The sequence below is a fragment of the Tauraco erythrolophus genome, chromosome 7, assembly GCF_009769465.1.
Source record: "Tauraco erythrolophus isolate bTauEry1 chromosome 7, bTauEry1.pri, whole genome shotgun sequence".
Classification (NCBI taxonomy): domain Eukaryota; kingdom Metazoa; phylum Chordata; class Aves; order Musophagiformes; family Musophagidae; genus Tauraco; species Tauraco erythrolophus.
The window spans coordinates 4,466,509-4,481,463 of NC_141471.1; positions in this window are offsets into that span (position 1 = coordinate 4,466,509).

A 14,955-nucleotide genomic window follows, 5' to 3' on the forward strand; every position below is an offset into this window, starting at 1 on the left:
TGCTACTTTATCAAGGGCTCAATAACTGTCTGCGTGTTTGCTTTTACCTTTCAGAAGACAGTAGTAGTAAATAGGAGGTAATTTGAATCTCTCTTTTCCTAAGGGATAAACTGCCTTCTGTTACCAGCCCAAGAACATAAACAACTACCGTAGAGCAGCTGATGTGTAGTATCTTGCTGGTCGGCCAAAGCCCTGGCATACCAATACCAGCAGGACCCAGATCTTCAAAGGGACTTGACTTCTACTGATCACATCGGGTTGTTGGGACCTGTGACATTTATGTCATTGATGTTCCAGACCCACGTTCGTAATAGATTTGATTTAAGGGCTTATAAAACATAACTTCTGAAAATGTTACCACTTGGAAGCGTGACTTATCTTAGCTGAACAGCCTTCCAAATGATCATACTCTGGCTCTGTGCCTGGAACCAAAATGAAACGCTATTTGTTGGTCTGGGAAGAACCAGACAAGCCTTGCAAGGTTAATTTTCAGCCATTTTCATCTGCTGTGTAAAGGGAAGATAAGGGAAAGAAGGAACCAGGACTAATAACAACCTGTTCTTTATTGTAATCTTCCTGTTAAGTAAATTAATTTTTATAGAGAGGAATATATAAGAAAGGAATTAATTTTTAATTACACATAATGCTTTGCTGCTAAGGGCAATACTGAAGTGGGTGCTTTTATTCATGACTGTGGTTTTAATTGTACATATGTCTGAGACAAGGATATCTGCAAAAAGTGTGTGAGGGAGGCAGAATAACCTTCCTGTTAGAAGAGGGAGAAGAACTGGGCTTTTTGGTGTAGACCCGCAGTGGTTGAGATCACCTAAGTGTACATGGTCTTCCCTAGTAGAAGCTGTGTAAGGTTTTGTCTACAGGGTCTGTTTAACCTCCCTTATCTTTCTTCCTCAATATCTTTAATTAGCTCACTGCTCTGCTGTAGAGAATTCCTCTTCATGCTGATGCCAATCTCGTGTAGCCCACAGACATCTGCTGCTCTTCCACTTACACCTCACTGTAACGGCTCTTTTGGCATTTGGGTGTAGGCAGAATATTTTCCTCCTTCCTGCAGGTTGGTAGCAGAATCTGAAGTCAGAATCCTCACTACCTTCCACGCATACTCAGCTCCAGGTTGTGTAATTTCACAATGAAGTTATGTCCAATTTGCGTCCTCTATCATAGTCTAAGAAGTGGTGGGTTTTTTTTATTCTCACAGCTGCTCTGTTGCCTTTAAACAAAATATTTTCAAACTCAAGCTCACATAGGTCATTAGAAAGTTCTCCTTCCTCATAAGAATCCTACTCAACTTTTTGGGGTGCTGGCTCAGAGGAGGGCTACATTTCTTTGTTGAATACTTTGCCCATAGGTATGCTCACACGAGAACTGATACAGCCAGAAAGAGAGCTGGGGCTCGTTGTGCCAATAAACCTCCTAGCCACAGTCTTTCCTGTCTTCTAGGAAACTGGTCACTTCCTTTAACAAACCTTGCTTAGAGTGACAAAAGAAGATGGCTTTCTATCCCAAGGGACCTGCACAGGCTTTACATTTGCCTGCACTCACACAGCAACATGAGCATCTCCTTCTGCCTGAACCTTGATGGTGCTCTGTCCAAACCATCTAGGGGCAACTTCAAGAAGGTCTTCGTGGAGCTCTCCTTATGGCCTTCTGATACTCCTGTCTTCCAGGGGCCTTCCTTTTAACTCATAGAATATCTTCTAACACCTTTACCCAGTTCTCACAGGAACCTTTTCAAACTGCAATTTGAAATCTTTTGCTTTCCTTTCCCATTTTACTCCCATGCCCTTAATTTAACGTTCCAGTGTGGGAAGTCACTGCCTGTGGTTAGGACTCTAGATTGCAGTATCTTGCTATCCTTCAAACTTTTCTCCGTTTTTAACTGCTTTTTAACAGAATTGCTTTTCACACAATACACACAAAAAGTCTCAGACCTGCCAGTTAGTCCCTTCCATCTACTTCACCTTTGCTCCATCAGATACCAAAAGGACTCTCTGCTTTCCTGGTTTTGGGGCTGGATCTTGGGAACTTTGCACTCATTCTAGTCTCATCCACCAGACTTACACATGGCAGCTGCAATAAAGTTCCGTACTGTGTTTCTTGATATTCAGAGTTAAATCACCTTTCTGAGTTTTATTCTACAATGTAAGACCCTCAGACTAATTCCTGCCCCCACCCTTGCTTCAAACACTCCCGCTGTGTCCAGGCTGATGTCACACTTCAACGGCAGCAGTGGCACAGCCAAGCTGTACGTATTTGGGTCTTTCCACCTGTGCCTATGAGTTTCTGATTTTCCTTGTTACTCTCTTTTTGGGCATCTCCCCATGCATGGATCTGAGTTCTCAGGGTAAAGCATCATATAATGACAGTCAGACAGAGAACAGGCACTGTCTTCGTATGTTGACGTGTCTCAACGTTCACGGTGGTTTTGGTGAATATTCTGCTCTATTTGATATCTGTTCTGCTCTCACTTACATTCCCAGTTCTCTTCTAGCATTACCAGTCCTGAGGTCTGTTTTTGTTTTTCCCTGCCATGTCCCTTCAGATCTGATTTCTGTGCAGACATCAGTTTGGGTTTCCCTAAAGAAAACCCCAGTTTCCTTACTTCGGTGACAGGACACATCTCTGCAAAATTACTCTAAGTGGCCATGTCTATCAGATGATAGTTGTATCTGTCCTCACACCACCTTTATTATGTCGTATTTACATACCTTCCCCAATTTCCTTCCATCTTTCAGGAGATATCATGACTTGCAGACTAGTCCAGCAGCCAGGATCTGGGACAGGTGGAAGGCAACTGTCACAGGGAGCAAACTCTCCCACAGATCTCACTTATTTATTCAGTTTGATTTCTTCTTGCACATCTTCCAGGAAGGAACCCTGGAGACCAGATGCTTCTAGATCTACACTCAGAGACGACCTCTGTCCATCTTGCTAGTCCCCTTACATAGCTCATCGGTTAGACTTTTCCTCTGTGGGATCCCATTTGCCAGCATGCTAATGCAACTCAAAACCAGTTTCTCCAAGACCAAGAGTTAATTTAATTGATCTGAGGTACACAGCAATGGGAGACAAATGTTAAAGTGATGGGAAATGCATGCACAAGGTTTTGTTATCTACTGTTCCTTAAACCCAGGCAAGTTATGGTAGAGTGCACTCGTGCTGTTGCATGCTCTTTGAGGGGAGACCTGATTACGGCCTATAAATACTTGAGAAAAGATGGTGGGGAGGTGGGGGAAGGGCTCTTTACATTAGTGATGGGTAATAGAACAAGAGGAAATGGGCATAAGCTTAGTCAGGGGAGATTCAGGTTGGATGTTAGGAAGCATTTCTTCTCTGAAAGGGTTGTCAGCCACTGGAATAGGCTGCCCAGGGAGGTGGTTGAGTCCCCATCCCTGGATGTGTTTAAGAATAGGGTGGATGATCTACTTGAGGATATGGTTTAATGGGGATTAGGGATGGTTGGACTCGATGATCTCTAAGGTCTTTTCCAACCTAGAAATCTATGCAATCTATGAAATCCCTCTCTGCAGACTCTGCTCTCTGATAGTTTGTGCCAGAGATCTAGAGGCTACTGTCAGTACAGTCTGCATCTGCCTTCTTGGAGGAGCTTTTCAGCTGTCTTTGGCCTTTCTAAATCTTTGGGCTTCAACTTCTTGAATCAGACAAATGGCAAAAAACTTCCATCCTCCCAGGCTGTGACCTCCATTAGTGTAACGGCAGAGTCTTGCAGGTGCAACAGTTGGGCAGACCGACACACACGGGCCGGTCAGAGATGACACAATGCTGTCCTTCACTTTGTCTGCCACCCTGGTGGAACAGTTACCGACTTTGTGGCACACTGAAGTTGTTTTGGTAAATAGTCCTTTAGGAGCAACTTGTGCATTCGGGATGTAATGTGTCCATGTGGTGGTAAATGTCGGTTAATTTTTCTATTCCTGATGCTTTTCATGATTCTGCCCATCACCTTACACCTGGCAGAGACATCTAGTCATTCTGCAATGGTTATATAGTCCCATGGCACCACCTAAATCTCGACCTGTTGCCAGTGCTTTCTGTACAACCCTTAAGCTGGGTTTTCAGACCACAACGTAAAGACTGAGATTAGGCCAATTTGAATACAAGTTGTGTGCAGGACTTCGTTATGCAGATCACAAATACTCTGCTGAAGTGCTTGTACCTCAGACCTGCTTCACTTTCTTCAAAAATTCATCTTATTGTGCTATATTGAAAGGTAATAGCCTTTTTAAATTAGTCTACATTTAAAAAACCTGCCTGCCAGCCTTTATTCTCCTTCGTTATGTATCTCAGCACACCCTGCATGCATGGCATGTCAGTGTAATCAAAAAGGTAAAATGTATAAAAACCTTTCTGAAAATAACAAAACATCCTATTCTTCACTATGGCAATAAGTAACTTAAACAAGTTGTTACTTGCAAATTGATTTTAAACATTCGTTTACTTTTTTCAGTGTTTATTTGTGGCATATGTTTGAGTCAAAAAGCTCCCAGGAGAAGTGACCTGGTGTGCTGAACAATTTAACTGACAATATTCAGAACTCAGCCCAGCCTTGCTGTGGTGGATTGCTGTCACATTTAATCGCCCCATGAAAAACAGCTGTTTGGATGTTTTGTTTTAGTGAAAACTTGTTCCCACAGCCAGCCTTCCCCAGCGAGAGGAACGGTGGTCCCCACAAGCAGGACTCATGCCATACTTGTGAGCAACTTGCAGTCTTAGTGCTTACTAACCATGGATATGAGCCAAGGTGTCTCTCTGGTGTTGAGGTTTGTGGGAAAACCACAGTCTCTTTGGGAAGAAAAAAGATCCAAGTAGCATTAGACACCTAAAGCAATCTCCTTACGTTCCTTTTAGAGTGAGTGGACAGAATAAATCTTCAGAGCAATATTTAGCTGGCCTGTTTTAGACATCTACTTTAACGAAAGCCGAGCTATGCTTATGGCAAAGGGGACAGCATATAACTTCGTTTTTATGTTCACTGCAACTTCCCATCAGCCATTGAGTGAGTCGTCTCATCACAGAGGACACTGTTGGGGAGGCTGGTCCAGCCCAGATTTGAGGTCTCTCAAACATGAGTACTCAACTGGGAATGGGTAAGAAGCAGCTGTGGACAATGATTTTTCTACTTTGCTGGAACTGGAAATCATGGGAAGACTGCTCCTGGGACACCATCTACCCGAGTTGAGGACTACAGTGAATAAAGAGAAATTTTGAAGGAGGAACTGATTTATAAAGGCATGGATGGGTGGGCCGGTCTGGGAAAGGACAGAATATCTACAGTGTGTGTTGGACAGGGAAAGAGCAGACTATCTGCAGCATGACTGACCAGGACTTCATAGGGCTTAGGAGTTAGTCCTCTTACCTGCAATTTCCAGATATACCCTGCCTATTCTGGATTTATCCAACCACACCTTGCACTCTGGTATAAAGAAAGACTTTGCTTATGGGCACACAGGTGACACCAGAGAGTGCAATCACGTCACCGCGACATCTGGATTGGGAAGGGAATCCAGGGGAGCCCCCACTTACCCTGCTTGGGGCCAGGCCAGGAGCTGCCTCACCAAGGGGGAGCTCTGGAAGACCTGAGAAAATGCTAAATGAGAGGCTGCAAGAGTCCCTGGACACGCAGATTTATGACCAGCCCCTAGACTCCGCTGTTTGGAGAGCCCAGGAGCACTAGCTCAGAGGCACTGCTCCCTTAGAGATGCCTATATTTAGTCAGATGAATTTCTGTTTAAGAGCAGAGAGTTGTCAGCAGCTGAGCTGAAAGCAAAACAGATGCTCAGCCCAGCCAGGACACCATTACCCTGTGATTATTATTACTGTATGCTTAATTTCCAGCTCTCTAGAGCTTTTCAGTGACGGATGCTGTGGCAAAAAAATCCTCAATCCTGCAGATAACTGAGAGCATACAGAAATGTAATTCTTTTCCTTTATTCTAGTAAATCTCTATTGTTCAGGTAAACCATCTGGTCGTTATCACGTATCCACACTTAGGCCCTGGAGGCTCCAAACCGGGTTGGGATAATCCACTGCTGAGCTGACAATGAGGAGTGACATGTGGTAAAATTAATTTTTTTATAGTTAGAGGTATTAAAAAGCCATTCAGTGAAATGAAGTTGTTGTTATCACAAACAAATTACGGTTCAACTGGAAAGAATTATATTGAAAACGGATTGGCTGTAAAATTAATAATGTTTTGGGCAATGTGCCTGCTCTTGGCACTTCGTGAAGTGTCAGGCTGTGGCAGGGATCACACCAGCCCCAGATAATTCTACACATCCCACCTTCTAGGAGTGATGTGTTAAGTCTTGCTTCTGGGTATCTGGCAATTCCCATATATTGTGGAAGAAAAGGGCCCAGTGCTGTGTGCTATCTGGGCAGATCTCTACGGGGAACGTTTGCCCATGGGGATAGCTGGCAGAGTGCCCGTGCACCTTTTCCGTTCGCGAAACAGGGAGAAGTAGACTCTGCAGATTATTTCCACATCGACTGTTTCTATTTTAATGTGTGAGTGTATGACAGGAGGAGAGGAGCATTTTGATTACCTAAAGGGGAATTTTAGTTTGGAGAGAGTCTGGGATTTCAGTTGTAGTGGTGTCTCTGAAACATTTGCTTTCAACAGTAGTGACCACATCTCCCTTATGCCAACAAGTGCCCTTATGTAAACAATTGTATAAAAGAGCCAGTACAACTTTCTGCACTTGGAGAACTGAGAGAAGCTATCTTAGATCCTGTCTGCTTGTATACGATGTGTCTTCATCCAAGGAAGAGCCAGTTTTCTCATACAGACCCTATCTCTTTGGAAAAACTCAGGCATGAAGTATTAGTGGAAGAGCCAAGTGCATCCTATTTGCTGAAAAGTCAGTCCTACTCAGAACTGTGACTCTGTCAATTCTGTGTGTAGACAAAAGTTGCTTATGGTTGACACCAAACTTGATTGCCTGAGGACAGCTTGTCATTGCATCTTCCCCGTGCTCTAGACAGGGAATCTGTAGGATTTGGTATGCTTCAACGAGGTGATAGGACCCAAGTGTGTTGTGTGTGCTCTTTTTTTTTTGTACCATCAGGATGTGCCCATTTAGGATAATATTAGCAGGGTTTTTGCAAGAAAATTTCTTTTCATGATGAACTCTCATTTCCCAGCACTGAGAATGGCTGTGGGGTCAGCGATGGACAGTAGACTTGTTAGGAGGGGATGGAGACAACCAATATCCTGCCTCAGATTCAACATTGATAGCTTCTCTCAGAAGCTTGATTGCTTCCAGTCTCTTTCTCTCTGTCAGCTTTCTCTTGCTGCCCATCCCATTAAGCAGGAGCGATTTCAACAAAAAGTCCCCAGTGGACTTCCTGAGGTCAGAAAATCCTGTTACTAATCCGGATTGCGTGGTTATAGCAGATAGATACCATGGTTATAGCCTCATTAAAATTGCGTAGAGAGTGAACGGGTTCTAACGAGACCCTTTGGAATACATATAACTGTGTCAGTTGATTGTCTTTCAGCAAATATCAAGTGATAAAAATGTCGTTGAAGGTTATATATATTCCAGGAAGAAACAGTAAGTACCTTCTGAGTTCACAAATCCTGTCCTTCACAACAGAAGCCTTATCTGTAGTGATCACTCATTTTTAAAGTTGTCCAAATCTAAAGTTGACTTCAAGCTCTCGCTTGTTTCTTTCAGTCTCAGAAACCAACTGCAAGAGATTTATCTACTTTTAAAATGTTTTTGCAAAGTATCAGTCCCAAATGGCAATTAAACTAAAGCTCAATGAGTTACGATGAAATAAAAATAATTAGAATATGCATGTTCCAGAAAAAGACTTTTCTGTCAAAAATGCATCTGTCTTTAAGTTCAGATATGCTGCAGCAGTAGAGCTGAACTGTTTAACTCCACTTGTGATATTCTGATGCAGATATCGCTGTGTGATATAGGAACATGTGATGGGTAGGTGGCAGCTGATCATGTGTTGTGAAAAGTCCATCTCCTTCACCTGCCTCCATAGTCAGTGGAGCAGGAGGCAGCTTCTGTGGGCCACCAGCTCTGAGCTACCAACTGGGGGAACTTCTCTTCCTTCACTGGCACTTGAGAGGGTCTGGGGAGCGGAGTCTTGGGTCTTAAATATCAAATACCAAGCACAGACTGGAGTAAGGATTTTGCATGGTGGAAGAGATGCAACAAAGTGCATTTCAGTGGCAATTATTCCAGTGGTATCACGGCACATCTTTTTAGAATCACTGTTTCATTTCAGAGGGAAATTTACAATTTTACTTCCCAAATCTGAATAAAAAAAAAAAGAAACTGTGGAGCAGGCATAAGAGTTCCTAAGCCACTCCAAGAAAACCCCACTCATAGGATATTTCTAGTTTGTAGATTTCAATGTGCTTCACAGAGATTGTAGAGAGGCACCAGGGGCAGAGCTCCCTGCTGACCTCGGTGTGGACTCTGAGCCCATGAGTCCTTGCCTAGCATGTTATCCACTGGGATGGACCTCCCTTATTAAATCCATGACACCAAATAATACAAAGTCTAGCTTGCAACTCTGCTCCCTACTACTTATTTCATTATTGCAGGGTATCCAATAAGTCCAGGTTATACATCAGATTTACAACATCTGGATCTGACATGCATCTTCTCAGCTTTTAGAAGAACACTGCCTCCCGTGGCTCCAATTCTGTGTAAGAACCATAAGAAAACCATAACTAAACAGGCTTTGTGAATTCTTTATAAATATACGTGATTCCTCAAGCTGCCATGTTGTGTGTGGTGAACGTGCATATGCTGTGTGTGACTAGACATACAAATTCTTAAGTTGTTGATGCATGACATAAAATCCAATCTAGGCTATTTTAGGTGCTGACAGCATGGGCGATGTGTTTTTCCCGTAGCCTGCTGATTTTAGGTCCAACCTTCTCAGCAGGCACCTCTTTTCTTGAAAAAGACACTAAATACGAAATTATGAGAGCGCATACATGTCTAAGAGGTAAGGAAGGAAGACAGCATGATGCATCACCTGGAATGGGTTAGACTGGATCATACTCTTGAGGACACCGGTGTTTTCTCGATGGCGTTTCAGGCTCACCGTAGTTGCAGATTCAAGCAGCTCTGAAGGAGGCTGGACTGAGGATCTGCCTTTGGATGGTGCGTGCATCTGCACAGCAATGGAAAATGACCTCAGCGAAGTGTGTTGTCACTGAGCAGCAGGGTGTCAGTGTCGAAATGCGCTGTCCCAGCTCACATCAGCAGCGCGCTCGCCTCTCTCCCAGCGTTTTCCTTCTCCCTGATCCAGCGCCAAGGTGGAGGGATGAATCCAATGCATCATTACCACTGCGGTGGGGCTGGGAGCAGCACACACTAGCGATGCGGGAGGAGAAGTGACTGTCAGGGCTGACATCATTGTTCTCATGACCTATTGTTCCCAAAGAACGTGAATTATTCCCTGCTTCATGTGCGCTGAGGTCTGTGAAATCCCCAGCGCTCTTCCTCCCAAGAGGAGGCTGTTCCAATGGGACTGAAGGGATTCACACAAGGAGCCCGAAGTCCTTTGGGACCACTTAACACCAAAGAGTGGTGAAAATAGCAGTGACTGATATCTCTGTTTCAGTACTGTAACTGTTCTGCATGTATTACCTGGTCCCTAGAGCCCTACACATTTATAGCCAGAGGCAAGACGGGCTGTTGGCAAAGGCAGGGAATAAAATTCCATAGAATTCTGCACTTTCAGCAGCGTGATTTGATTACTCATTTCTGCAGGGCTGATGCTAATGCCAAAGTCAGATCTAGATTTATGTTGCACGCATTTCAGAACAACACAGACCAGACAGACCCTACGTCCTCTCAGTCTTGTCTGCTTTACTTACTCTTTCTGGAGCTCTGTGCTTCTTTCCCTCTTGAGTTTATCAACTAAGAGGTCTCTCAGATCTCAAACACCAGAGCTTAGGGCTCTCATCACTTCCTCATGCTTCCCTACAGACACACCATGGCTCACACTTTGCCTTTCAGCTTACGGACCTGTAGCCCATACGTCTTCTGCATGTTCCCATCCACCGTCAGTGGTTTTCAATCTCTTTTCTTGCCTACCTTATCCTTAATACAAAAACATCTAGTGACTAAAGGATGCCAAGTACAGCCTGTAAAGTGTTTTGACTGCCAGCTTTGAAGTTATGTTGCTTCAGTTCTTCTCTCATGAGAAATCTTAACATCTTTGTAAGAAGGCTTTGGTACATGTATCTGCACTCATGTATATTGTATATAATGTGTTTATTGTTCATCACGTATGAACTAGTATGAAGGGAGACGGGGGAAGCTCCAGAACTGACAGAGATAGTCATGGAGCAGAGACACAGCAAGACAGGTGTTGGCTATCCTTGGTTTGCTCTGTCTCTGCAAACTGGCTGGAAATGTTAAAGTGGACAAATAGTGGAAAATATTTGCTGGGACCATACCTTGCAGCAAACCATGCAGCAAGAGGAAACACTGAGAAATATTCTGCCTGGTGCTATGACCTGGATGGACACAACCATGATTGATAGATGGTTTCTGTCTGGGAACCCCAGCAAGCAGATCAGTGTCCTGTCTCTGTGCTGGAAATTTAGCTAATATCTCTCATTCTCTGGCTTAGACCTGTGTATCCTGCTGCAGCTTGAACCTAAACTGCATCCACGTGTACAGTGATGGGAGGATCTCAGGGTCTTTGGTGGAGGTGCTTTATATGGGCTGGGCCACTCTTCTTGGCATGCTATTTACTTTTCTTTGTTGACTTTATAAACCCCATTCATTTCTCGCAGGGAACTTGTATCGGGTTATTTGTGTTTAGGATGTCCTTAAGTTGGAAACGCCCTTTTGAGCAGGAACACTGTACAGCCTTTTCCATCTGTACAGTGTTCAGTGAGGAGGCTGAGCTCATATGTTACAGTGAATTAAAAGCCAGAGCCTCCTTATAGCTATATCATCGCTGTCTCGCTGCCGTGGAGCAGGTGAGAGGGAAACACGCCGCGGGCAGCTTGTGGGCTGACAGAGACCATCTGTGTGACTGCTGACACATAATTTAAGCACTTTTTCACCGTTCCCGAGTTATATTGGAAGAACAGACCTGCAGAAGATGTTGAGGAACTCTAATACAGCACAGTGATAGGGGGTCTACGAGCACGTGCTGTCTGGGCAGGAAATTTGCATCTCCCATGCTGCGGGTTTGTTATAAAAAGTACCTTCATGGCTTCTTGAAATATCCTGTCCTCTCCATGGACCAGTTATTTTTAATGAACTGTCAGCATCTGGCACAGCAAGCAAATCGAGGATTAATAAAAACCTGGTGCACAGGCTGATTGGAGGAGCTCTGCTAAACGTCAAACATCAGGAATGGGCAATATGAGATAGAGCCACTGCCAGGGTGGGCTGCTTTCAAGCACAAAGCCAAGCATGAAATGCTGATCAGGCTATACTTTCTGTGTTTGTTTCAAATACAGCTTCTAAAACCTTTCTACCTCAGAGGCCATTTTCCCCTCCAATATCCTTCTCGGGATAAGGGATACAGTCACATTCTTAAAATGCTGTTAGCGACAGATGGAGCCGTGGAGGTGTTTCTGGCAACCTTACAACTGACAAATGCCTGGAGAATATATACAGTACCTTGCTGCTGGCCCTTATGGTAATTCTTCTTCCCCTTTCATGGAAGCAAATGGTGGGAAATGACAGTCTGTCTTGTTGCATAAGCACTGGTCTATGGAGCCTTTCTGCAGCGATATATGCAGGACCACCAATTTCAAGTCTCCATCCTGCAAGCTGCTGAGATCCCTGCCAGCGTGAGGAGTGGAAGGAGTTTGGTCTTGTTGTATGTCTAGGGCAGACAGCAGATTGGTGACATAGCTGGTATTTGAACAGATTTTACCAGTTTTTCATACTCGTGTCAAGAAAGCTCTTCCAGTGCCCCTGGGGAGTCCGCCGTGTCAATGACATTGTGTCATCTAGATAAATGCCAAACATTCACTTTCACCTTTTCAGAGCAATAACAGTCTTACCCCAGGACATCTCTAGGGATTCATAACTGTCTAATTCGCAAGATAGCAGAAAAAAATCCATAAATTACTGATGGGACTCACACAAGGTTACATAAAAGGACTCAGACCTTCAGAACAGTCAGGGACGCAACTCCGTCCCATGCCATCTCCAAAGCCGCCCTCACTGACATCACCAGCTGTGCAACCAGCTGTTGGGCAGGTGGAAGCACTCTTCCAGGCTTAGCCTGCCACCTTGAGCAGAAGGAACACAGTACTCCACTGGCTTAGGTCCTGGCTGCCTATCACCTAACAGAGCTCAACTCACCAACAGACTAACCAAAAACCCACCTAATTTTGCACACCTCAGGATGTGGCAACACATACAGCCAACCATCAGCAGATGTTTAAGGAGGCTCTGTACCCATACTAAAGTTTTAGTGACATGAACAAACAAAAAACTTTTCTAGTCTCCCATTCCATCATGACACAGCTAAAGCTGAGGCATGCACTGATTGCAAAGAAAAAGTCGTATATGCTGGCAGCCAGCTTCGGGAGGACTGGGGATAAAGTTCCTGCTTCCATGTTGTGTAAACTGCTGCCTCGAGACACTTTTCCATCAGTGTGTCTCAAAGGAGGAGGAGGTCCTAGGAAAAGAGAGAGAAGCAGCTTTCTATTTTGGCAACATCTGGTACCAGCATGATCTTATGGTCATGGTCATAACACTTCATTAGTTGTGCTCAGACCAAGAATGCCCAGTGCTGTGTAAAGACAAAGCAAGGGAGCCCTCCTTCAAAGACTGTAGGCTAATGGCTGTCCATCTCCTTGAGGAGCAGCTAAGCATGTTCTGGGACGTCCTCTCCATAGCATTTTGCATGCAGGAGTGAACAGTGCATATGTAGTCAGGACCTTAGTGTTGAACCTGAGTTAACGTCCTCTGCTTCTTGTTCCTACTGACTTCTCCTGACTGTGGGTTGGAAGCCATACAGCCAAACCATTTTGTGTTGGGCCACAGCAGAGCTTTCGTGTTAGGCTGTGTGATTAAGGGTTAACCACCATAAACACGAAGGCTCAATAAGGACCCAGACTAGCTCACAAGTAGGATAAGACATCCGAGAGCTGCATATGGGAGAGGTCATGGTCCAAGGGCTAAATACTGGAAGGACCAGAGGGTCTTCGAGTCAGCTATTGGAGGGATTGTAGGTCTGAGCCAGCTACTGGAGAGACCTTGAGGAGGCTGTAGGTCTGGACCAGCTACCGGGAGGGATCGTCTGCGTGTGTGTGTGCATAGGTCTGAGTACCAGCAGCTGGACTGGGGCTCGTAGGTCCAGGTGCTGGGGATCCAACTGAGGGGACTGGGATCCAAGGACCAGCTGCTGGACAGACTGAGTAAGCCCAGTACTGGAGGAATCCACATGAAACTAAATACATATATAAATATGTATATAATATATATGGATATCTATACGTATAATGTATGTATGAATGTATACTTATCTATTCCAGTATTTTTATGCCTATATTTGTGTATTGCACTAACAGACTTCCACCCCAGTTAGCAAGAGGAGGAGCAAAGTGAGACCACTGATGCTGCTTACGGTGTTGGTGTGGGTGCTGTTTTCTGTGTGTACCTGTGGGCAATACACACCCAGCCTCACTACTGGCTGGACCTGGGGACGTGAAGCTGCAGCAGCCTTGCCTCTGCCAGACTACTGGATTTGGTAGCTCCCAGCAATCAGCACAGCAATCCCTGTCTTAGAATCATAGAATCATAGAATGGTCTTCCTGCAGAATGGCTTTGCCTTCCTGCAGAATGGCTTTTTATTTGCTTATTATCTTTTTATTTCGATAACTTTTTTCTTGCTGTCTGTCTTCCATCTCTAGGTAGGTCCTGTGATATTTGACTTGCAGAGTCACTCTGTGAACAAGGGATGGTTAGACCCAATTCCTTCCTCATTCTTCCAGACAAACCCCTCTGGGCTGTTATGCAGGGAAACTCAGTTCACAGGGTCTTTTCCCATAGTATTTTCTGCCTACCAGAGTTAGAGGGATCTAAGTTAGCACTGATAACTACCATTTTTGATATAAAGGCAGGCAGCCTGCTCTCACTTCACGTGCTACTCATACCAAACTGCATAAACTCAAAACCAAACTGACTTACAAGTTATGATGACAACTTAATCGCGAGAACAATCTGCAACTTTGAAACCCTGTGATTTAAATCATCTGTGAGTAGGATTTGGATCTAATAGTCTACCATTCAAGGCTGAACAGCTCAGTAATTGCAGCAGTACACAGAATACAATAAACCACCAGGGAATTAAAAAAAAAAAAAAAAAAAGCAAAGCATTATTCAAGACAACAATGCCAGAAGAAGTAATTACCATTGCAGCTCAGGCACTCCTAGGTGTTAGGCACTTCTGTAGCAACATAAGCTCTTCCCAGCTGACTGTGCTTAGCAGAGCTAAAATTGGGGAGAGCGAAAACCAAACCAAAATAGGAATAGGAAGAAGCACCAACCCGCTTCATTCGATCCAAGTAGTAGAAACGGGTGGTTGAGACAGAATAGAACATATTTTATGAATTTGTCTGGCTTTGGAAGGGTGTTTTCTGAATTGAAGTTTGAAGGCAAAGATGGTCAGTGCAGATTTAACTTCTCCAGTGCAAGAATGAAGTGACCAGTCTCACCGTAACGTGACGATCTCTGCTTCGCCTTGCATTTCTGCACACACATTTCTGGTGCTTAGTTAGTTTAGAGATGATTTTGCAGCATGGCTTCTTTTCTTTTGGATTTGACATGTTCTGCACATATTTTTACTCAAGTGGTCCACAAATGAGCATGACACAAGACTTACCAGTGAGGATTTTTGCAGGACATAAGCTAACATTTTCTTCTGAGCTGAGTGCTGTACAGGTAAGAGTTTGGTCCT